The following is a 24,742-nucleotide window of genomic DNA, read 5'->3' as shown; positions in this document are numbered from 1 at the left end:
CGAACTGAAGCAGCTTTGAAGGCCTGGCTTCTTGGAGGCTTCCAGGCTCTGGTCAAGTCTCTTCTGACCTCTGTTCTATAGCAAAAGAAGCTTTCCACTTCTGTCCTCCTTGCTGTGTGGTTTTGTCCTTAAATACACCTCCAGCTTGACCCAGCTCCTCCTCTTCCAGGTCCTCAGCAGTCAGCCAGTAAGCTACCTGCTCCAGGGTCAGGTGGTCACCTCTGCCCAATCAGCTGGTCCTGCATAGTGATTATGAGGCATGACAACATGGCCTAACTGGGAACAGGGGTCTGGGCAGTTTGTGCCCAGGGATGATGGGTAGGCAGGGAGATGCTTATCCTAGTACCTTTAAAAAAAAAAAAAAAAAAAAAAAAAAAAAAAAAGTAATGTATGGTCCAGGAAGAGACAATCTCAGGATGACTGTCCCCAGCATCTAAAGTATGACTCAGGAGCAAGGCTTCAGTCTTGTAGCTAGAAATGCCTGCCTGCCCCTGTCTCAGGTCATGGGTGGGCCCAGATGAATGCACGGATCCTCACCTCTCACCCCGAAATAGATCTTCACAAATCGTGAACCCAAAATGAACACTTAAGAGGTGCTTTACATGGACAGTCTCAGGCTACCCTCTTTGGAGGTATGTATAGGGAAGGGTGGACAAAACTTCAGTTTTTCTTAAAAGTGCAAGTGACAGGGATCTGCTTTCTCTGGGCTTGGCTTTCCTATTTCCAAAACATGGTCGGTCTTGGTGACTATTCAGTGGAGTGAACATCTTTATTTCAACAGGAACAAACTATTGTATAAGTGGTCACAAAGCCCAGTTGACTGATCAGTTATGTCCATGCCTTCTGGGTCTGCCCATTACTGAGGGTGTTGACATCCTCAACTACAGGAGTGGATTTGTCTTATCAGTTCACATTTCATCTTGATGCTCTTAGGTACAAAGACGACTTCTTGGACTGTCCTTGCATGTAATGCTCACTATCATTCATGACAACTTTCTCTGCTGTAGTCAGCTCCAGGTTTCTTTTGATTGAACATGTCACACCTTTCTCCTTTCTAAACTGACTTCATATTTAAGTGGATTTCTCAGTCCGGTTCTAATAGTCTGAAACAAGTCAACAGACTAGCTTAGTCATTTCAATGGCTTGTAATGGCCTATAACACACCTACCCCCAGACCAAAAGCTGTTTATTCCCTTGGTTTTTGGCCCCTAAACCCACTGCTGAATAAGCACTGTTGCCTGTAGGTCTTCAAGCTGGTGCTCCCATTACTATGGCATAGATTTCCAGAACTGGGGCTGCTGGATTTCAAGAGTGTTTAGATATAACTAAGTCTTACTAGCTGTTGGCCAAACTGCTTTCCAAAAAGGATAATTCATCCCCCACTGTGAGTGCATAAACTCTTATGAACAAGGCACGGCAAGTTCCTTTATGTGTGATAGTTCTTACCTGTGAGATCCTATAACTTCCTCTGGTTGTTCAGCATAGCATTGTGGAGCAGGCATTTCATGTTTCTCTGTCCGTCCCTGGAACAAGGAGTCTTAGCCAGGGCCTCAGTGTTCTAAATGGAACAACTTCTCACTACCCCCTTCCTGTAGGGAAATGAAGACCAGCAAACAGGCTTTTGTGTTGCACAGGTGTTCCTGAATCTCATGCTTGGAGATGGGATTCAAAGGACTCTTGAGATGGAGACGGGCAGGGAGTCTTCCATGCAAAGCTAGTTGCTTCAGAGCAAACATTCTCAACTTGAGGCTGACTTACAGTTGCATGGGGTGTGGGCTTTGACCTTAAGGGACTTGTATCAATGCTGTTCTTGGTTTAAAAACCTTACCAGGAATGTTCGAAGAACACAAATCCTGCCCCTTGACAAAATGGATAGGGGAGACGCTAATCAAGGTCTGCTTCTGAGCCCCACTTGGCACCTAACCTTCTAGTAGTATAAAGGCACTAACAGATACTATGTGCTGCTAAAACTCTCCCCTCCCTGAATCTCAAAAGGTGTGGTATCTTGTAGCCAGAAGTGAAGACTGAGCTAGTACTAAGCTCAGGCTATCTGAGCTACATAGCTCAATTCTCCACCTTTTAACAAATCAGAGTATCACGTATCATAGTCCCCTAACAATCTTGTAAATGTGACTGTTTCTAACTAGATTGAGTTCCACAAGGGGTGGAGACTTCTGTTGACCACTCAATCCTACCTGGGCCAGCACAGAGCAGGTACCAGGCATTGTCTGAACTTGAACACAAGCCACTCTTCCCCAGTTGCCCCTTTCCTAAGAGGGAAATCTCCATACTTCTGAGCCTTAAGGTGGCATGAGATTTCTTGGCTACCTTTATTTTGAAATGCTACTTAAGGGGATGTTCCCATCATGTAACAACTGATGCTCACAAAGTAAACATGCAGACCTCATCTCTGTTCCTGGGATAGGGTCTCACATCTGTAAGTGTTGGAGGCTACTACCAAAAGCTTCATTTGTGGCTTGGAGTACCACCTCTAGCCCCACAGGATTGTATATTGAATGAAAATAGCTCTCTAGATGGAAGTAGAGATGCTCACAGGAAACCCAGAGTAGCTCTAGTTATGCCTTACAAGAAGGGTGGATGAAAGTTAGCTTACATCTAAGACTCCTAAATACTTATAGTCTCATATTATATCCAGGCAGAGTTCCCATATCATGATAGGACTCTGAACCGTCATATCTCAAGACCTTGACTCAGCCAAATATCCTGCACCCATAGGAGGCTATTTCCAGCCTTCTTCATTAAAGCAAGCCTAGCTTTAGAGCAGAGGCTACATTGTTCAGTTATACTGATTTAACCCCATTTTTCTGGGACCTGTGTCATGCTATAAACTAAGTTTGCTTTGGGATCTCAAGCATAAGCCCTTCTAGGACCAAATCCCATAAGTAAGGGATATACCGGGCAGGGTTTGACCAGAAGCAACATGTCCTGTTCAGTAGAACAGCCCTTGTGTACTCCAGCAGAGGCCAGAGTGCAGACCCCATGTAGCTGGGCTGCCCTAGCTTCTTGGGAGCAACAACTAAGATTTTTATAGACTCCCTTCTACAATAGCTGCAGCCTCATCCAGATTTCTGAATCTGTATGCAGAAAACTAACCCAGACACATTCCTGCTGGATGTGTACCACGGGTGTCCAACCTGCTGACACTGGTTCCTAGTGCTGGCCGGAGGAGCAGTCAGAGCCCCGCCCAGCTGCAAAATCCTCCGTTGGAATCTGCATCCCTATACACACTGCACTTGACAGCAAACTCTTGTCTACAACATAAGACCTCATTATGAAGCCTGGTATAAAACAATGTTAGCTTAAATATTTTGTCTAAGTCCCCAAACAGAATTTACAACTTCTGTTTTCAGTGCCAGCAAGCCCAACTTTGGCTTAATGTGCTGCTTCTATGTCTTCAAGTGAACTGCCTGGTGCAGCTTGGGCTATGAAGTGGCAGCCAAACTGCTTTTAGGGCTCCGTGCCCTGAAGAGCTCACTTCTAGGGAGTTACTCTGAGGGTCTTCAGAGGAAGTCTCTGTGACAACCTGGGGCTGCGGCCTTATGGCTGGCATGGGCAGTTGACAATAGTTTTGGTGGCAAGTGGTTTGTTTGGCCTACTCACACTCAAAGCTGCAAGACTTGACCTATCTTCTGGTTGCTTTGGAGCAAGACTGCTGTCTCCCAACCACGTTTCCTTGCTCAACAGGAAATTGCAAGGAGTGGCTGCATTCAGGAAACTAGACTCCAATATTGTCAGGTTGTCAAAAGATGAGACGGGATCTTGCCTTACATCCTTAGTCTCTACCCCTCATTCAGCTTCCTTTCCTGCTCTAAGGGACATGCCTCTTAGGAAAACTGCCCAACAGTCCACAAGGGACCTTGTGACAAAGCTAGTCTTGAGTATGATGTTTTATTCCAGGTTCAGTTCAGCCTCGCTTATGTAAGGCAGTGGATGCAGGAGATGAGCATTCCTGAATCAGTTCTTTAGCTAACTTCTGTCTTGGGAACTTCCTGAATGGCCTATTTCAGTGGATCATATCCTTAAATGCCTCTTCCAGTGTAATCTCCATGATGTGCATGTATTCAGAACTACCTTGCTCCTATCAGTGCCTGGGACATGAGGGTGATCACTTCTGCTTTGGATTTCTACCTTGGGAAGGAACACTAGAATCCTGCCACAGAAAGACTGACATTGGGAAACACTTCACTCAGGTTTTCTCAGTGGGCTTCCCACTGAGATGTTAGGGCCCTTGGTGGGTCCAAGCTGTGGTCAGACTCCCATATTTCCATCGTGGCTTTGTGACTCCAGAGTCTCATTTCTCCACCTCTTGAAATGGTGAGACCTAAATGCAGTCATGAACATCCTGTAAGACTCACAAGGACAGCTACTCATAATCAGGCAGGTGATACTACTTAAGGTCCAGACAGACCTTGAGTCTGAAGTCACTGATGCCTCATCCACAGAACTTCTGACTGGAGTCATTCTGTGCCTATCTGATGTGCTTAAGATTTTTAGACTGCAGTAACTTTAAACATCCTTGGCTTATAGCGGCAGGTACCTCTTCGCATATACTTGAGTTATTACATTTGGGCACTATGGTGGTAATTGAGGATACTGAGATCCTGCTTAGTCATAAGGAGCCTGAAAGGGAACTGAATATACAACAAAGTAGCATCTTCCACATGGCCAAGGTTCTATGGAAGTTTGAATCTGAAACACTTAAACACCTTCAGCTCTTCTAGATAACTCAATAGTTCCAATCTCACTACACTATATAACCCTTGGGTCCATACTACATCACCACTTTAAAGGTGAATCAAGACTAAGTCAAGAAAACCAAGCTATGCTCAGTTTCCGTTAGTTTGCGGCAATGCCGGCATGGAGACTCTCTTGGTTTGGGGAAGTTGTTTGGCTCTTAGCAGCATGAGCTCCAGTCATTATGGAAGTCAAATTTGTTTACCCATGAGCTTCCTGTTCCTCTCTACAATGTGCATCATGCTTGACTCTCCACTATTGTGGCTTCCTGGGAGCTGGCTGTGCAGCTGCTGAAAGAAATGAGTTAGGAGGTGGGCAGAGGACTACAGAAGCCTGCTAGTCTTCAGTAGGAATCTGACAAACGTGATTTTAACTTTAATTATGTCCATGGGCCACCCTCAAGGGCCCCAGGTAGAGGGATTGTCTTGAAAGGGTCCTGGTGGGAATGAATTAAACAACTTGAAGGCCTGGCTCCTTGGCGTCTTCCAGGTTCTGGTCAGGTCTCTTCTGACCTTTAGTCTATATCAAGACACGCTTTTCTTTTCTTCCTGCTGGCTGTGTGGCTTGTCTTTAAATACACCTCCCACTTGACCAGCCCCTTCCTCCATTACCAGGTCCTCAGTCATCCAATAGGTGAGCTATTTGAGAGCCAGGTGGTCACTTCAGTCCAATCACCTGGGCCCTGGATATTGGTCATGTGATAAAACATGGCTGCCTAGTCAAGAGCTGGGGGTCTGGGCAGTTTCAGTTTCCAGGGCCTGTGCATAGGCAGGATGATCAGTATCTGTAAAAGGAAGGTGTATAGCTTGGAAAGCTAAGCTATGGTCTCATTTAAGGAATAAGAAGCTTGGAATCAAGGCTCTACTCTTATAGCTGGAGCTGTTCGGTTAAGCCATTGCTGGGCTTATGTGAATCCATATATCAGGCCCCTCTGACTAAGTGTTCCAGCTCCGGGTTCACCATGAAGACCTAACAGATACTTTGGGCACAAAGTCTTAAGTTACTCTGAGTATATTCCGGGTCGGTGGTGGTGGGGAAGGTAGGAACAAATTCTCATGTGCCTGTGTACCTGGTCATACAACAAGATCAATGAATCTGCCTCTTCTGAGCTTAGCTCTTCTATAACCCCAAACATGGTGTGTAGGTTGAATGTTCTATTTGAGCTCTAGAAGAATATCCTGTTGTAGAATGAAGTGTTCTTAATGGGGTTTAGTGTGAGTGGGTTTGGGGGTGAGGGTGGAAGGAGGGGTCCATGGTCTTGCTTCAGAGTGGAACTGCATGGGGAACTTGAGGGCTGGCAGCTCTGGTGTAGCTTGCAGCTGTCTCAGTGCAGTGGTACTGCTCTGTGATCACCAGCTGCTCCAGGGATTATAGATGCCAATGGCAATATCGGCTGCTTGCATGGCTAGCGCCAAGGCTAACTGGCGGGTCTGATACCACTGCCAACGATGCAGTATAAAACTTCCTAGCAGGAAGAACCTGTTGCATGACTCAGATACATACATGATACTCTGGTTTGAAGACTCCAACCTTCCAAATATCCTGAGTCTTTCAATATTGCTTGTCAGGGTTTCAAAGGCCTCATGTACTGCATCAAATCTGTTTAAGGTCTTAGAGATCTGCTTCAGCTAGTTCACTGCCAACATCAACCCATTTTCTCCTTCCTGTTCGTGCATCATATCTTAAGGGTCATCTCTTGAGGTAGCTTTAGAAATTGAGCCGCCGCCTTGTATGATGGACAGGGATGGAACCAGAATCTCAAGCAACAACGTGGCATTTTCTGGTCTTGTCTCTTGGGAAATGGTGATATCTTTCTTCCAACATCCTCCTGGTCTGACATTGCCAGCATCAGGCAAACAATTTGCTGATTGAATTGCCAAATCCCTTCATAGACCACTGTTCCTAAAACAGTGGTCTAACGTTCATTAGTCTGACTTGTTACTGATCTAGCTATCACTTGTTGCCTGCTAGCTCTGTCCACTACTAATTGGGGTTGGCGGGGGTGGGGGCGGCCACAGTCTCCAACTATGGATGACTTTTGTCTATTTCTCAAAATGCTGTCTTCATCCCAGGTTTTGCTTATTAGGTACATAACATCAGGATGTTCTCTACCTAGAGAGCTGTCCCCTCTTTCATAATGTCTGTTATCGTTCCTGATAATCTGTCCTATAGTTGGCTTTGCCTGACACGAATCAAAAGCAAGCTGGAGTAGCTATACTAGTATCAACATGCTATTGCTCTCTATATTCATAACTTTAAAGCAGGTTTCTCATAAACGTGGTCTGACTTTCATAGACCTACTTAATGCTGATCTAACACTTTCTCTCTATATATATACACATACATATATATTTTACTTGATACGACTCAATTATACCTAACACTATATCACTTGATATAGCTAGATCAAATTGACCAAAACTTAATGGAATACAGCTCAGTCACTTCAATGTTATGGTCCTTAAATTCACCCCCTGCCAAATTAAGGAGAGTTGGCATTTTTGGGGGGGATAGCCTCTAAACCCTGAAATACTACTACCTGTGTGTTCTGCAAACCAGTTCTCTTATGATCATGAGATCTGCGGGACTGTGATTTCTGACTTTGAGTGTTAGGTGTAATTGAGTCCTAGCTGCTGCTAAATGTTCTTCCAGAAAGGACAAATTATGTTCCACTGCAAATGTATATAGCTGCCTCTCCTGAACAAGGAATAGCCTTGTACGTATAATGAAGTCCTTATATCTGGACTACATCTTTTGTAACTCTTTGCCAGTGGTTGTCCAGTGTAGTATCCAGGAGCAGGTATTTCAAAGGTTCCTCTTTACACATCCCTGAAGTGTGAAGGTAGCCTTCCTTTAGCCAGGGCCTTGGTGTTCTACATGGAACTGCTACTTCTCTACCCTCTCTTCCTGCGGGAATACGGAGGCCAGCAAATAGGAACAGATCAGGTTTGTGTCTGTGTTCATATCTCCATCCCCCTTGGAGATGGGCATCAAAGGACTCCTGAGCTGGATGGAGCTTCGTAGGCTGCCGTCCATGCAAAGCTGCAGGCCTCATGTAGAACCACATCCACGTTTGGGATAAGGTTTGACTTCTATTGGGTGGCTTTTGTGGGCTCTAACCTGAGGGTGATCTGAGTTGCAGTATGACCCTTAGAACAAGCTATTTCATGGGAGTAATGGAGAACAAATGAGCACTGCCACCCAATGAAAGGGAAGCTGAGAAGCAATGAGGGGTGGTGATAAAGATCCACTTTCAATACTGTGAACCCTACTTGGCACTCTAGCTTTCTAAGTAGTGCAAAGGCACTAACACTATTTCCCCTGAATCTCAAAACAGTCTAGCTAGAAGTAAAGACTGAGTTAGCACTAGGTTCATGCTAAAGTGACTTTTACCTCCCTTCTCTGAAGGCTGGAGCAAGAGTATCACTGCCAGTAACAATCTTACGTATACAAACTGCCTGACTAGACTGAGTTCTGCAATGAGTGGGCACTTTGGCTAGTTCACCAAGTGGGCTCTCTAGCACAGCAGTATTAGACTATATGAACTAAACAAAAGGAACTTTTCTTCCCAAGTCCTTTCCAACCAATAGGATGTCTCCTGAGCTTTAAACTGGCAGATCTCAGCTGCCATATTTGGAAAGTGTTAACTTGGAATCCTTTCCTGAAGTTGTAACTGATTATAAACGTGAGGCCCTAAACCAGGAATAGGTTGCCTGAGTTAGGTTCACTGCTTCTATAAGCAAGTGCCAGAGGTGGTTGTGAGCATCTTGTGGCTCAATATAACTTCAACCACAACATCGTATGCTGAAAATAGCCATCTAGGTGAACAGATGGCTGCTAGAAAAAAAAAAAAAAAGAATGGTTCTAGTTACAAAAATTACCTTTTGGAGAAGGGTGGGCTAAAGACCAAGCAAAGACTTCCTGAACAAAGACTTCAGATGTAGCCCAATGTTACAGGGAGGCACAGACCTTCTTCCATATACCTTTTAAGTCTAGATAAGACACTCCTCCTATTGGAGGAAAAAAGGTTCCATCATGTCTGAGTGTCAGATCTCAAATTACATCACACTAAGCCAACCATACTATACCTGCTAGTCACTCTTCCAGAATCTTCATTAAAGCAACCCTAGCTTTAAAGATAGGGGATTCATTGTTCAGTTACATCATCTGATACTCAATTTCTGGGAGCTGTGGTATGCCATAAACACTAAGCTGTGTTAAGCCCTCCTAGGAACCAAATATGAGACAGGTTAAGGAATGCCAGGTAGGGCGTGGCTTGGAAGGAACATGTCTTATTCAGTAGCACAGCCCTAGTCCGTTCTAGCTCTCTGAGGCCACAATAAAGACTCTGTAGCCAGAATACTCTAGCTTCTATTAGAGGGGAATACAATCCAGATTCTTAGACTCCTTTTTATCATTGGCATCCTTATTCGTCTCTGAAAGTCCTTATGCAGGCCAACCCAGACACTACTCCTGCAGGCTGGGTGTGTGCCACGGGTGCACAACCTGATTGTTTGGCTCCTAGTGCTGGCCGGAGGATGAGACTGAGCCCTGTCCAGTCTGTGCTGTGAGAAACACGCACATCCTTGTACACACACCATACTTCACCCTGACATAAGACCTCTAAGAAATACTAAACGCTTAAAGTAGGCATGAAACACCAGGTTTCAACGTTCTGTTTATACTCCGGCCAGAATCTGTAACTTCTGTCTCCAGTGGTGGCAAGTTTCTCAGTGTGCTACTTCCCTTGTATTTAAGAAAAATTGCCCAGCGTGGCTAGAGCTGACAGCTGGGACTCTCCTGAGAACTCACTTCTAGGAGCTACTCTAAGGACCTTCAAAGGTAACCTATCTACCTGGGACTGTAGCCTTGTAACCAATATGAGCAGAAGGCAATGGATTTGGTAGGTGGATTTCCTGGCCTATACATCCTGCTGTACAAAGACGTATCTAAAGTTATGGAACAGAATTTATGTAGGCTCACTTTGGAGCAACACCAGGTTCTCCCTGGCTCTTGCTCCCTAAGAAAGTGTAAGGAGTGGCTTTACCCAGATTAGATTATAATCCTGTTATCAAAGGATAGGTAAGGATGCCGTGCCCTTAGTTCTCTCTACTTAACTTGCTTTTTTGCTCTGAGAAGATGCCCTGTGTACCGACTGACAGTTTTCACAAGAGACGTTTGGGACAAAGCTGGACCTATGGGTGAAACTGTCCACTTCACCAGGAATTGGACAGTAGGCTGTCCCTTCATGAGCACTGACGGCTGTAAGAAACAAAAGCTTATATCAACTCTCGGGATACTTATCCCACTGAGCTTTTGGGCCTTCAGTAAGAATCTGACAAACATGGTTTTAAATTTATTTGGAGAGCAATTGTTCCCTTATGTAACATCCCCCATTCTCTGCTCTGCGGTCACCTTTGCCTGACACTAACACAGCTAATCCAGCGCTCTCCTGATCAGTGTCAGGAGTCCTCCCATTCCTGGATTTATCTGTGACTTTAAAGTGGGTTCCTTGTAGACGACATACTTGGGTGGATTTTCTAATGTCTGGGTGGGCAGGGGTGCAAATCTTAAGTGGATGAACTTAAGCTCAGTCACTCCAATGGTGTGTCATGGTCTAAAGTAACATGCCCATTCCCTGACCTAAACTTTCTTGGGGGTTTTAGTCCCTAACCATTGAATAAACCTCACTACACAAATCCTTGAACTGATATCTATATGGGGTAGACTTTCAGGAGTGGGGTGCTGATTTTAAGAGTGCCAGGTATAGTTCTTACTAGCTGTTAAATTGCTTTCCAAAAAACATACCTTCACACCAATGGTTCCCCTCTCATTAACCCTAAGAGGCAGAATGTTACCAGGGAGAATCGCCCAGGGAATTGGAATCTTGACAAGATATGAAGCACTCAAACCCCAATGTTGTCTTGTTGGCAGGCATTTTAAACTCAATTGTCCTTACACTATCCCTTCTGCCTACCGATGCGTCATGAACTATTAAATTCCTAAATCAAACACAAATGTCAAGTCTACTTCCAACCATTGTTCCTTGCAGAATGTCTAGATAAGCACTGTTTTCTAATAGAAGGCAGAAAAACCTAAATGTAACATTTATACGGTCCTACCTTTATATTTCTCTAGCCATCATCTGAACTATGAATTGAACTGAACTCATAGTTCAAATGATGGCTGAATTCTTATTCTTTGATCTTCCAGCTCCAGGGGTTTAACATCCTAAGATCATGCCCAGAAAATGGTTAAGCCTTGTTCCCTAGCCCTTCTGTCTTCCCTTCAATAGACATGTATTTAGAAACTGCAACCTTCTAACAGGGAGGTTATTTGAATAGGATATAACTGAGGTGTTAAACAAAATTGCTTGTGGCTTTGGAATGTGGGGTAGGCTTCTACACAACGGCTTTATCTCTATCCCCACTTGCCACTAATAGGTCATTAACTTATCTGGGCTATGAATATGTTCCTTTTGCATGTGTACCAAAACCATAAACCCACAGCCACCCTGGCAGATCACACATGCGATGCTATAGAGGTCTGTCTTGGAGCCAAGTGCTTTATATAACTCCACAGTGGTGGCCCCAACCCGCTTGCTTTTCAACAGCTCCATGTGACACCTTTGCCTGTCTCTCAGTGACAAGCCAGGACCTTCTTCAGGCATTTTCCCAGCCAGCTAATCAAATGGCATCAGTGGGAATGTTTACAGCTTGCTGCCACTTAAGGAGTGTTATCAGAGCCCTTCTAATATCAGCCCCCAACCCGAGGCTGATAACAGAACAGGAGGGGGATGGAGGATGGACAGCCTTGGGAGAACTGGTGAAGACCAGAAAACAAGATGTCAATCTAATCTGAGAGACCTCCCATAGGGCCCCTACCATGGGGTAGCAGCTTGGTCTGAAATTCCTTTGAGGATGACACATCTGTGTGCCTCTAGTGTCACACAGATGCTTGGTATCCAGTGCTATTGGTCCATTCAACACTAAAGCACCTACCATGTACGGGACTGTCATTTCTATGGTGATGAGATGCTGTTCTCCACCTGGTCAAAAATGTGGACAAAGACTGAAACCCAGTTGATCTCTGCCTTTGTGTGACCTTGACTTCTTAGGCCATTGTATTAGTCTGTTTTCATACTGATAATTACTCAGTTTCAGGTGTGTCTTTTATAAAGAGGTTTAATGGACTCAGTTCCACATGGCTGGGAAGGCAGCACAATCATGGTGGAAGGCAAAAGGCACTTCTTATATGGTGGCAGCAAGAGCATTGAGAGGCAAGCAAAAGGGGCTTCCCCTTTTAAGACCATTGGATCTCAAGTCTTATTCACTACCACCAAAACAATATGGGGGAAAACTGCCCCTGTGATTCAATTATCTCCCACCAGGTCCCTCCCACAATATGTAGGAATTATGGGAGCCTACAATTCAAGATGAGATTGGGATGGGGACACAACCAAACCATATCAGCCATTTTTTTTTAACCAAATTTTCTTTCATTTTTAGAAGTAGACAGTGAAGACTCAAACTTCTATTTCTTCTTTCAAGTAAATTTAGATTTCCAGGTATCCTGGCTGTATATAGCTGTATTTTCTTTAAGTTCTGGGGTATACGTGCAGAATGTGCAGGTTTGTTACATAAGTATACATGTACCATAGTTTGCACCCATCAATCCTTCATCTACATTAGGTATTTCTCCTAATGCTACCCTCCCCCAACCCCCCATCCCCCAATAGGCCCCGGTATGTGATGTTCCCCTCTGTGTCCATGTGTTCTCATTGTTCAACCCCCACTTATGAATGAGAACATGCAGATATGAAAAAAATGCCCATCACTGGTCATCAGAGAAATGCAAATCAAAACCACAATGAGATGCCATCTCACGCCAGTTAGAATGGTGATCATTAAAAAGTCAGGAAACAAGAGATGCTGGAGAGGATGTGGAGAAATAAGAATGCTTTTACTCTGTTGGTGGGAGTGTAAATTAGTTCAACCATTGTGGAAGACAGTGTGGTGATTCCTCAAGGATCTAGAACTAGAAATACCATTTGATCCAGCAATCCCATTATTGGGTATATACCCAAAGAATTATAAGTCATTCTATAAAGACACATACACACATTTGTTATGGCACTGTTCACAATAGCAAAGACTTGGAACCAACCCAAATGCCCATCAATGATAGACTGGATAAAGAAAATGTGGCACATATACACCATGGAATACTATGCAGCCATGAAAAAGGATGAGCTCATGTTCTTTGCAGGGACATGGATGAAGCTGGAAACCATTCTCAGCAAACTAACACAAGAATAGAAAACCATATCAGCCATTCTTATACTCTAAAGTGGGGATGTCTTCTGAGCATCAGTTGTACTTAGAATGCAATGAGGTATGAAAAGTTGAAGATCAGCTTTGAACCTATCACAATTCTGACATGAACTTGGCATCTGAGCTCTACCAGATGCCTTTGGGGAGAATGGGATAAAGGTATTAAGGCAAGAAACCTAAAGGCAGAGGTACCTTGAAAGGGCTCCAATGAGTCTCCTACTCCTACTTCCTTGACGTTCAAACTGCTTTTGCTGGAAAACATACCATCTATATCATAATTACTTGGTAACCCTATCAGCCTAATACTGATACTCAATATTAAGGGACCCTTGTGCTAAAGCAGGCAACATGCGACTGTCTGACTGGGTTAATCACAACTTAATACCAGGCAGAGTTGCTGGCCTTGTATTTGGACTTTCAATGCAACCGTGGGCACCCCAGTAACCAAAGGTAGACTTGGCACCTAAGCAAACTTGAATATGGTTGCATTCGGCACCTTAGAGTTGTACGATATGTCTATATTCAGACATCTAGGGTCTATGCATGACCCCTGTCCATAGTCAGTGACCACAGGTCGGAACACAGAATGGTGAAACACAGCACCTTAGACAGCTGTAAGTCAGCAGTCCTCACCCCAGGCACTTAGGTACTCTTTTTGAAGTGAGGTCTCACCCTCTACGGCTGGAGGACTTTCAAATAACTATGCCATCAACTAATCTGCCTTAACTGAGGTAGAATTCTTCTTCTACAAGCAGTTTATAAGGTCACCTAGTGGGGAAGAGATTCAAACTTTTTCTAAAACTGCTCCTCCTACGTGCAACCTACCTCCAACTCCCACAAGCAGCATCTATGCAGTCAAAACACAGTGAGCTGTTGGTAACTGCACGGATTGTAGAAAGTTTGTTCAGACTACAGCATGAATTTGGCTGGTGGGCTCTTGTAGCAGGGAGATGGTGAGAGTTCCTGTGGTTTTGCACACTCAGTTTAATGTTGATCTACCTCCCACTGTCTTGAACTCCAGCATCTGGCCAAACATCTAGAGAACAGACTTCAGTGGAGTAGGGGTCTGAGCGTGGGGAGGGGAAGCAAGATTTCAAGGGCTGAGCGTGAAACTGCTGTCACGTGCTCAGCCATCCTGCCTCACACACCTTCCCAGGAACCGAGGCTGCAGGTTCCATTGGGTGGGTTCGTCTAGTTTTGTGTCCTTCCTGCAGAAATAGTTCTGGGTTTCTGAGCTCCTTTCAGGCATGCATGCCACCTCATCTGGAAATTCCTGATTCTGTTAACTTCGGTTTGTCCTTACAAATTAATAATTCTTAATTTCTTTGAGCAAAACTTGGAGAAATGTGATCTGTCATGTTTACCTAGAATTTCCAATAGCATTCCATTTAGGATTTAAGTTTTGGAAACCCTCTACCATGTGCCCACAAACAATAGTACTCAATATAAATACAACTAAAGGTTATAAACCTGAAGTAATGCTCTAACTCAAAGATAACATCCTTAAACCATCCAGTAAAGTGTCCTTCCACAACTTTGGTCCTCCTTGTCTGCTTACCCCTATCACTTCATCAACAGACTTAGGTGGATGAGTTTGAGGCTGTGGAGGTATAACAGCCCCCCAGATCATAAAGTTAAACAGGGTGAATCAGTTATCACCCTATTCCTGGCTTATCTTGAATTCTAACTGAAGTCACTCAAGACAAACACCAGAGTGGGTTTTGCCAGCTTACATCTCATGGCTCAAAGGCATTTGTCAGTTTCAACTGGGTTTACCCAAGTGTACCACAGCAAGCTTTCTACCAAGGACCTGCTGTAAACATTATGCTTCTGAAATGCCAGTGCCACCTGCTTGGAATTTCTACGTGGTCACAGAGGAAACAGACTTATGTCCAGTGGAGATTTGCTTACGAGCTGGAGAGTTACTCATCTGTACATGCCTCACTGGCACTCATTGAGGATAAGTCAGTGAATGCATTCTAGGTGACACGTTTTGAAAATAGCTTGACTTCCTAGTCCATGGCAAGTGTTAGAGTTAAGAGTGAATCTAAAACATGCAGTGAGATTCACATAGTTACATGTTGTAATAAATCTTAAGTATGCTACTTCAGATGTAACTTAGTAAGGCTGGCTTGTCACTTAAATTTTACTAAGTGCTTATACTTTAAAGAAGCTTCTTGCTACTGACCTTAAGCGCTGATTGTGAAACGCTATTTCAGTGAAACCTAAGTATGTAGATAGGTGTCTGTAGACTCACCTTAGCAAGCCTAAGCTAGTGTAAATAACACTCCTAACATCCCAGAGAATTGGTTAACCTATTTGGTGACTTCTGATGTGCTCAGTATCTCCCATGGCAGTTCCCCTCACAAAATCTGCCTGTGACTTGTGTTGGACGGTCCTCGTTTTGACTGAAAACTATCTTCTAGAAAACCCAACCAGCACTGGAAGCAAACAGATGCTGAGATGGAGTTAGGAGTGCAAAAGGCTTGTTGGAATTATACCTGTGCTAGGTAGGCATCACAGCCCAGTGATTCTCCCCATTCAATTCTACTTCCTCACTTTTCCCTTCAAGTCTGACAGCTCTGTGGGGGCTCTGGAATAGACTGCACAGAGCATTGCTTAGAGCTGGCTCTCCTACTCCCATGTATCTATCTGCTGCACCTCCCTTTTTGCCTGGACAAATTACTACGTTCCAGTCCATAAAGTGTCTGCTCCAATCCCACTGTCTCTCAAAATGCCCACGACTGAACATCCACTCCTCAGATGTGGCCTCCAAGGTACTGGGGTTGCTAGACTTAGCAAATTAGATGTTTTCTACTAGAATATCCCAAATACCTCATGGGATGTTATGTTGTATCTGACAACACAGTATGAAGTGAATGCTACTTCAGTTCTAACCATTATGGCAATGTTTATTATGAGATAGCTCGTGTGAATTAGATTTTTTTTCTGGCGATAACACTAGAATTCTGAAAGGTTAGGCTGTAAGTCTCTTCACCTAAATGATTTGAGACAAGCCTCATTTTCTTGGCAGATCTAAGTTTTGACTTAGCCTTGTTTCTAAGACTTATGGATAAGACTGGAAGAAGCCCCTGACTGCCCTTGGGAATAATCCTAGCTCTAAGGATGTTGTTATTGACCAGACCTGCCACTACTCAAATCACTGGCCAAATATTGAACAGAGTGAGTCAGTTCTAGTGTGCTCCAATAAGAACATGACTCCATTAACCTATGTTGTCCAACTATACAACCCTCCAATCAACAAATACTCCTTGTATAACGTTTCCAGGAGCTAACAGGGTTGCCTAAGGTGTTCTGCATCAGGGTTTATTCTAGAATCTTCAGGACACTATAAAGCATCTTGATAACTTGCCTTGAGACGTCTTTCCCTTTCACACCACCTGATGTGAAGAGCCCTTTTTAGTGTATTCTTTCTGTAATACCTCTCCCCAAAATGTGTAACCTCAATCATGAGGACACCTGCCAAGCCTGAAGGAACACTTAGCAAAACTGACCAGAACCCTTTAAAAGGGTCAGTCAGGCTGAGCTGTGATGACTAAATGCAACGTGGTATTCTAGACTGGATTCTGGAACCAAAACATTAGTGAAAACTAAAGTCTGAAATTCCATAGCTTAGTTGACACTTTATCAAGGCTAACTTCTTAATTCTGATAGCTGTATATGGATATATTAGATGCCAAGGGGAAGTTGGGTAAAGGAATATAAAGGAAATATTCTTTTGACTTAGTGTTAGCTATCTAGAAGTTTAATATGTGTCAAGGACTCAAGCTTCCTTAAGTTGGTTTTGTGCTCAGGTGAGTGCCTTTCCTGGAAGGCGATCCTGCTATAATCTCCAACACAACAGGATTTTTACAGCAAGACGTCTACCCTGGTCAGTCCATTCTGGTTCAGGTTAAAGCCAGCAAATGCTCATAAGGGAAAAGCACCTTAGTAGCCTGGACATCTCGGTGACAATGCAGACCTCCCTGGATCTAAGGAACAGGTGAGTGTGGAGGGTTGAATATAACTGACCATTCCCTTCCGTCACTACACCTGCCCATGAAGGGCTGCTAGCCATGTGCAGAACCCAGTGAATGAATCTCAGCTGGAGACCTGTGGAAGACTTCAAGGCCGTGTTATAACTAAGATCACAGAAGTGACACCTAGGAGGCACCTAGAGAGACACTGGTCAGCCAGGTCCTGGTTCTTCCAAAGGCTGAGACACTGAGGACTACTGCCACTGGTTTGAGCCTTGTGTATGTTCTTAGGGGAGATGAGTCTCAACTGCAGCAGCAAGTGACTTCTGCACTGTTTGGGGGGGTGTGTGGCAAGTCTTTCTGCCTTAAGGACAGAAGCTAAACTGATTCCAAAGACAGACTCGGAAGCCAAAGCAGGAAGAGGGATCCAGAGGGTGCGTGAACCCAGAACAGGATGACTTGGAGGGAATGACGCAGACCACATGTGGGCTGGGGGGTGATGGTCAAGTCACAACCATGCTAATGTGATGCCCGTGTATGTTCTCATTAGCCTAGTTGGCTATGTACAACACAAATGTTCTTAACGGTAGCTACAAGGCTCAACAGTTAAGTGTAGTGTTCTTTTAGGTGTTAAGAACTTGAGAGGAAAATGGGTTCTTGTCTCAAGTATAAGGACCATGAAAGATGACTGACAGAACTGAAATGAGCTCAGGGGTGGGACAGGGCAGTGTGGGGGAGCCATCTCAGATATGAAGCATCATGATTGTAGACCATGAGTCAGCTTGTTGAGAACAAGTGAGATATACTCATGCTTAGAACATCCATGCTTTCCTGGATTAGGAAAAGCTTTGAGGATATCTATAACCTTTTTTATGCAGCCTAAACTAGGATGCCTCAAAGCAACTTCACATCCTGAATCCTACAGCTGGGGGGAAAAAAAAAGATCCAGGGACTGGACCAGTTCAGATAAACCCCTTCCTGAAGTCTTCCTTCCAAGGACATAACTCCTTTTCTTCTTGCTCTACCGTCCCTTGGTCTTCATCCTACTGTTCTTAAAGCTCTAAAGCTCTACCTTCTTTCAAAATGTCGTTCTTGAGAGCAGGCTTGTTCTCAACTCACAGGTTCCTCTGCAGATGTTCACCTACTTCTAGGATCTTGGGCCTCCTTGGTAGATGGAGCTTTGTGGAATATCAATCTCCCTGAAATGATCTTGGGTTCAGTCTTTCCCAGTGCAAGAAGTCCACATTATCACGTTTGTTTTCAAAATGGGGACAAGGTCCCTGGAGCTAAGATCAGTAGCTGCCATGGTCTGAAGCTAGTTTCAGAAAAATGCCAGTTGGTGCTTAGCTCATTGGATTTGGTATACTAAAGCCTTTGACTAATGGACCACCTTGTATTTTGCTAAAACAGCACCTGTTTTGGGTACCTAGCTTTCTTAGGACCCATCTGGGAGAAGGTAAGGCAGATGACAGTACTTATCTCAGTCCCTGATCTGATGTCATGAGTGGCATACTGACTTCACTTTAGACTCAGGGGTAGGAAAGAAAGGGAGGTCTACATGTCTGGAACCCCTCACAGTTGTGTAACTGTTAAGGGCCTCAACTGTCACCCTGCAGGGATTTTCCTAGTATACTTGTTAATGTGTTGGTTTGAGAGCTTTTGTCTCCTTGTGATGGTCATGCGTTTGATTAACTCACATTCCTATACTCCATGGGTCATAGATACCTGTTCTCTTGACCCATTCATATTAGAAACACATCTGTCTCAGCCAAATCCCAAACCATAACTAAGTCCTATGAAGGATAAAAATGTAGTACCAAGGGCTTGATGAGCAGATTTGATCTTGAAAATCCAGACATCTCTGGGGATGCACACCCTTCTAGAGACAGAAGGATAATGGGTAAAGCTTCCCCAGCTAGGTGTAAAGAGCATTCTAGACTAAGGACTGGGACAGACTCACATGGCTAAAGTGTGGAAACTGGGTGGTCCAACAGGACAAGGCCAGGAAGAGATGAGGGGGGGTGGTGGTAGATCACAGGCAGCTGACAACACCTGGGGGTGAGTTACCAGAACTGGTTCAAAGATCTCAAACTAGCAGTTCAAGTAGGAGGCTTAATGGGAAACTTGAGAAGCCAGAATTTTAAGGCTGGGAACCTAGACACTGACCACTCCACCCCAAGCTCCAACTCAATCTGTCTCTAAGAGTTTGCTCCAGCTCTAATTCCCCTTGGGAATGGCTAGGAACTCCAATGACAGGTGAAGAAAGTCTCTTCATGGGATCTCAGCTCTTGGTCAATCAGACTAGTGGTCTGAACACAAATCCTAGGTTCTACTGTGAGCTTTAGAGCAGAACAGGAGTTGGAAAAAGCTGACTGGGTTACTTGACTCCCATTTTCCAGAGTCCAGTGAAAAACCTTCAGTGTCCCTTGGGCTGCTTGTTCTAAAACAATTCCAATGGTGTAGCTTCTCTCCCATAGGACTACTGCTTAGTCTAACACCTGTCAGATATCTCCAGCTTAAGCTTTCTCATGGTAAGCTGTTCAGTTGAGTAGACCTGTGTTTCCCAACCTTTCTCCACTTGTGCTGTCAGCTGGGAACTTGGACAAAATTGGGGGTCTTCTTGTTCTGCTCTTGGTATGACTACACTGTTCTGGCTTCTAAAGCGATCTCCTGAGATTCATGATAACCTTAGGCTGGGGTCAAGTATATGCTACTGATCTTACAGATGGGAAGCATGCTCAGAAGTGAAACAATTCATCCAGAGCTGTGTCAGAATTGGACCTCAGATCTCTGAATTTCCAGTTGGGTTTGTCATCTGCGTATGTCCCTAAACTTGGCAGTGTCAATTTCAGCCTGCAGAGTTTCCTAATGACAAACTGCTCTAGAACACCCTCTAAGCCTTGAGGCTTTCAAACACATATTATGTCTTAAAGCCAGCCTCAGACACGTTCTTTTTGCCTTAGAGCTCTGGGAGTAGACATCGAGCTGATACTCTTGGCCAAACCTTCGGGAGTCTAGAAATGGAGAAGTATAGGTAACTACACTACCTTGCATTGACCTCAAGTGCTTGCCACTCTCAGAATGGGGAATCTAAAATGTTTGGAGTAGAACTAAAAGCCAGGGTAAGCATATTGCACACAAACCCACAGAGTCGTTCAGTAAGGGATACAAACTTGGCTCTAAGCTTCCTGTTGGCCTGAAACATGGTTCATGGTGACTAATTCGTCTAAATTCAAGCCTGCTCAGATGCAACAAGATCATCTTGATGCCAAGAGCTGAAATCCATAGGATATACTAATGTTAACTAGCATATGTGCCAGGCCTCAAGACAGTGTTTTGGTGTCTTAATCCATGAGGCATAAGATTCTGTCCTTTCAGGGTAAAGAGAACCAGCTCAAGCTTTTCTTCCTGTGAGCTTTGCAGCAAGGAAGTGGTAGAATTTACACTCAATTCTAGGTCTGGACTCTAACCCAGGCTCTTATTCAGTGCTGCCTCTTGGGTGTTGAGTTGGTCTTCTAAAGTGATGGTAAACAGTTCTGCGAGTACAAGCCAGGGCCAAGAATTTCTGGGACGATTGTCCTCCCAGGAACAAACAATCTAAGTACATATCTCACAAGTCTAAATTAGCGAAGTACAACTTCTAAGAAAGTAGGTGAAACCTTACCCTTCAGGCAGTCCTTAGTCACATGTGCACAGGCCCTTGATAAGGCAGAACCTGAGGCTGTGATCTCAGGTCTGAGCCGTGAGTTTTGTGGCCAGTACCTTTAAAGAGCAGCGTTAGGCATGTGTTTCCTCTTTCAAAATAATCCTTCCTATTTAACCTGTAAACTCCATACAATTCAGCAATCATAACATGGAAGGTTAGTCTGTCATTCAGTTGACCATTGTTAATCTGAGGTTGTGTAATGGTTGTCTATTCAGTGTGCCTATTGCCATACAGTGAAATAGGATTCTATTAAATAAATTACACCCAGATCATTTAACTCTTGATGCACTTAAGACTCAGAATATTCACTAGTTGTAATGTAGCCTCACCTTGATTCACCAACTGTCTACATCTTGCCCCATCTTTCTGAGCAATGCCGTGCCCACTTAGAGATTAATACACCCCTCCCAGAGCTGTCAGGAGTAAAGTATGGAAGAAGCCAGAATTGCTGCCTGTACAAGTAGTACCTATCCTGGCCAAAGTACATGAACCCTCTCCCTAGGACCTCTGGGACTCAGTAAGCTTGTCTGTTGATAAGCAACAGGTCTCCATCTTCAGGAGCTTAATTGGCTGAGGGCTAGAGCTGGACCAATCCCAGGCAGCCTTACTGATGGAGAACAGAAGCAGCTGGCTCCAGGCTTGGGAGGGAGGGGAGTGCTTGTGCAGCAAGGAAGCACGGGTGGGGGCAGGGTGCTTACAGCTGTGTACCATTACCTACAGAGGTTCTGAGTAAGAAAAATTCTAATAATGGCCACTTGTCCATTTAGTTTTATTGCTTTAATCCCTCCATTCTGGCCGAGGCCAGGCCGTGATAATATATTTAAGTAATAAGGCATGACAGCCAGGGCCTGCCACAGTGATTAGAACACACCTAGCAGGATGTGAGCAGGTCCAAAGGTGAGGATTGTAATCCCTTGGAAATGCCTGCAACGGTGAAACTGCAAATGAACACAATGCTCAGACCCAGCATGGAGCTGATAGCCAGTTGGAAGCCCCCATTTGGCTTACATGTGCTTCCAAGAAGCATGAGAATGAAGGACTCTCCTGGGGCCAGGGAGACAACTGGGTGACAGTAAACTCTGGGCAGTATTAGACACTCAGCAATTATGTACTAGGATTTAGGCAGTTCAGCCTGTGAATATTTCCTAGGATCTGCTAGAAAAGCTAATTCCTTAAACTTGCTATAAGACAACATACACAAGTGATAAAGCATCAGGCTACACAACTTTTCTCAGCTTAGACTAGGATCATTAGAAGCATATTTCACACATAGGATCATATCATAAATTCCTGCCACATCTTAGTTTATCTGCTTAAGTATTCTGTGGCAATCATTCCACACTGGTTCCTGTAGATCTAGCTTGATTTCTTAGCTGAATCTTGTTTGGACAACCCCCACCCTGCTCCACCTTAAATGGGTTAAATGGTCACCCAGGCTGTGACTTTTAATAGACAAAATATATTTTTTGCATATCTTCCTGGAACACTGGAAGGGGCTGGGAGGCTAAGTTTGAACTAGAAAGACTTGGTATAGATGGTCCAAGTTTCAGGGTTAAACTAGTTAACAGATCCAAAGTTACATCTATGGCCTTGAAAAAGCTAGGTAGAGGTAGGAGGCTGAGGTAGACACTTTCTTCTTGCACTAATAACAGTGAGGGTAGATGTATACTGAAGGCCACTAAAGAGTCCTAAGACTTAAAGTACATGCCTCACAGGCAGGTCCACTTATCCACACACCTGGGAATCCAGAAGTGGAGAAGCACCTCCTGTAGGAGACTCCTTCAGATCATCACTCTGCAAAACAAGTTGACTCTCTAGCTTCTCAATGCCCAGAAGACTGAGCACTCCCATCAGTTACAGAAAGTTCAACCTGGACTCGTGATTTGGAGCCAAGTCAGAATTGCTTTGCTTAGAGCAATTGAAATTAGGTTCCAGACTCTGAATTTGGGTTTGACTATTGCTATGTGGCATTAGGCAAACGCTTAACCTCTGAGCCTTAGTCTTCAAACTGGATGCTGTACTCCTGCATTAATCTAGGTCCTCAGAAGCTAAAGCAGGATTAGACATGCAAGAGAATTGTAAAGGAAAATAGATAAGGGAGCTGGTGGACACAGAGCTTTAGATCTTGATGCAAGCTTGGCCTCTGTGAAGAGGCTAAATAGAAGCATACTAAATGAGGCAGTCCAAGAAAGTTTGGCAAGGCCAATGGACTCATCAGCTGGGAGTCACTCATGGAGAGAATGGCCTTTGCAGATTTTCTGCAGACCTCAGCAGCTGGGGCCACCTGTCAGCTATTTTCCCAGACTTGATGTAGTTCCACGGTTGCCACAACAGTCAACTGAGATGTGAGGACTTGATAAATAGTATAAGATGCTTAGCTCAGATCAGCACAGATAAGTGCTTTTCTGAGAACACTGTCTGAAATTACATGTCACTTATACTGTCTGTGTACACTTAGGCATGTCACTTTCTTGCCCCATACCTGTCTATCTGGAAAGTGAGACTATTCATTTAAGATGAACTTGGAATGCATGTAAAATGCTCAGCCAAGCAAAAGCTCATATCTTGAACTATTGTTAGCTTAGTGTCTTTACCATCAGTGAATCTGAAATCTCCCTGCTATAGAAGCACATAGCTGGACACCTCCCTTATCCTCATTCTCAAACTCTCTGGACCAAGGGGAATGGACTACTGGTCTCCATATTTTGTTCTCAAACCTGGGGAAAATGGCAGACTTTGTCCCCTCTTAGGGAGTCCCAACTGCATGTCCAGTGGATAGTCTTGCCAAAAAGCCACAACAATGGTAGAGCACTTAACCATCCCTTACCTGTAGCCCTGTGTGATTGGCCTTGGCCTGGATGAATGAAAAAACATTGCTTACGTGGATTCAGGGCCAGCTTCATGGGTGTACAATCTACAACCACAAAGGGCTTTGTGCTTAGTGGGGCCCTGTGCTTGTTTAATACCTTGATGCCGCAGCCTTAGCCTTATAAACAAGGTATCCACATTCTTGCTTTGTACCAGGTCCAGTTAACTATATATCTAGTGCTGAGCCAGGGCCCTGGTGAGGAGCAGCTGGTGCCTTCAAAGGGATTTAGCTGAAAATGAGGAATAGGCTTCATAGGGATGTGAGCAGAGCTAAGGGAGTGAACAATGGGAAAGCACTCACAAGTTAGCAACAGTGGGAGCTGCCACACCTGGGTGTCAACTCCAGTAAAAGCCATAGGACAAGGGGCTGCCTGACAGAGGTTGGGACCTCAGAACACCCAACAAGACTCTAGACAGGTGGGTAGACAACACTATTGAAATGGATGCATGAATGGATATTAATTCAGCCCTAAGTATGTTCCTGGAGGTAAGGACATAGGCCATAGTTTAAGGCTTGTCAATGTTCTCACAATCTCTTATTAGGATGACTTAGGACCTTGGGATGGTACTTCCACTGCAAAAAACTGCCATAATAGATGGAAATAAGCCTTGACATTGGCTGTCCTATAGGAAATTCTTATAACATTTCTAACATCACTGAAGAAGCTGCCTTGGGACAGTCTTCTAGGTGTTAGGTTCTTTGCAAATACATGATTTCACAGAGCTGAGTTCACTCTAAACACTAGTGTCTGACTCTTAATGATCAATGTTTGACCTTGGACTACATCTATTTCCTTTCTGCCTCTTATTATTGACATGCTCTGGGTGAATATTACCTTCTGAGCTAGTTTTATCTGTAAAATGGGAATAACTTCTCAAAACTGCATGTGTCAGGTAAGGGCCTTAACACTCTTCCTGGTGCACCAGTACTCGTGTAAGTGACTAAATACCACTATGTCCTTGTCCCCACAGTCTAGCCTACTGGGAGACAGGTCAGTGTATTACAGCCTGATAAATGGCCTTGGGTCAAGAGAATGCTATAGAACTCTCAGAAGTGCTCGCTGGTCCCTGAAGCTTGATGGAAAACCAGCAAAAGCTGCTTG

At 44.3% G+C, this 24,742-nt stretch overlaps 1 long non-coding RNA gene across 1 annotated transcript in view; it reads right to left on the bottom strand.

The window, feature by feature from the left end:
* Nucleotides 1-750: 750 nt before the first annotated feature.
* LOC129136561 (uncharacterized) overlaps nucleotides 751-24,742 on the bottom strand; it is an 83,305-nt gene continuing 59,313 nt past the window's right edge. The window contains exons 2-3 of the long non-coding RNA XR_008538378.2: nucleotides 1,447-1,589; nucleotides 751-1,103 (exon numbers count right to left, since the gene is read on the bottom strand). This is a non-coding gene — a long non-coding RNA (uncharacterized LOC129136561). The remainder of the gene's footprint in view (nucleotides 1,104-1,446; nucleotides 1,590-24,742) is intronic.

Source organism: Pan troglodytes, chromosome 10, assembly GCF_028858775.2.
Source record: "Pan troglodytes isolate AG18354 chromosome 10, NHGRI_mPanTro3-v2.0_pri, whole genome shotgun sequence".
Lineage (NCBI taxonomy): Eukaryota > Metazoa > Chordata > Mammalia > Primates > Hominidae > Pan > Pan troglodytes.
The sequence above is the reverse complement of the archived record's forward strand: the minus strand, read 5'-3'. Positions and strand labels throughout refer to the sequence as shown.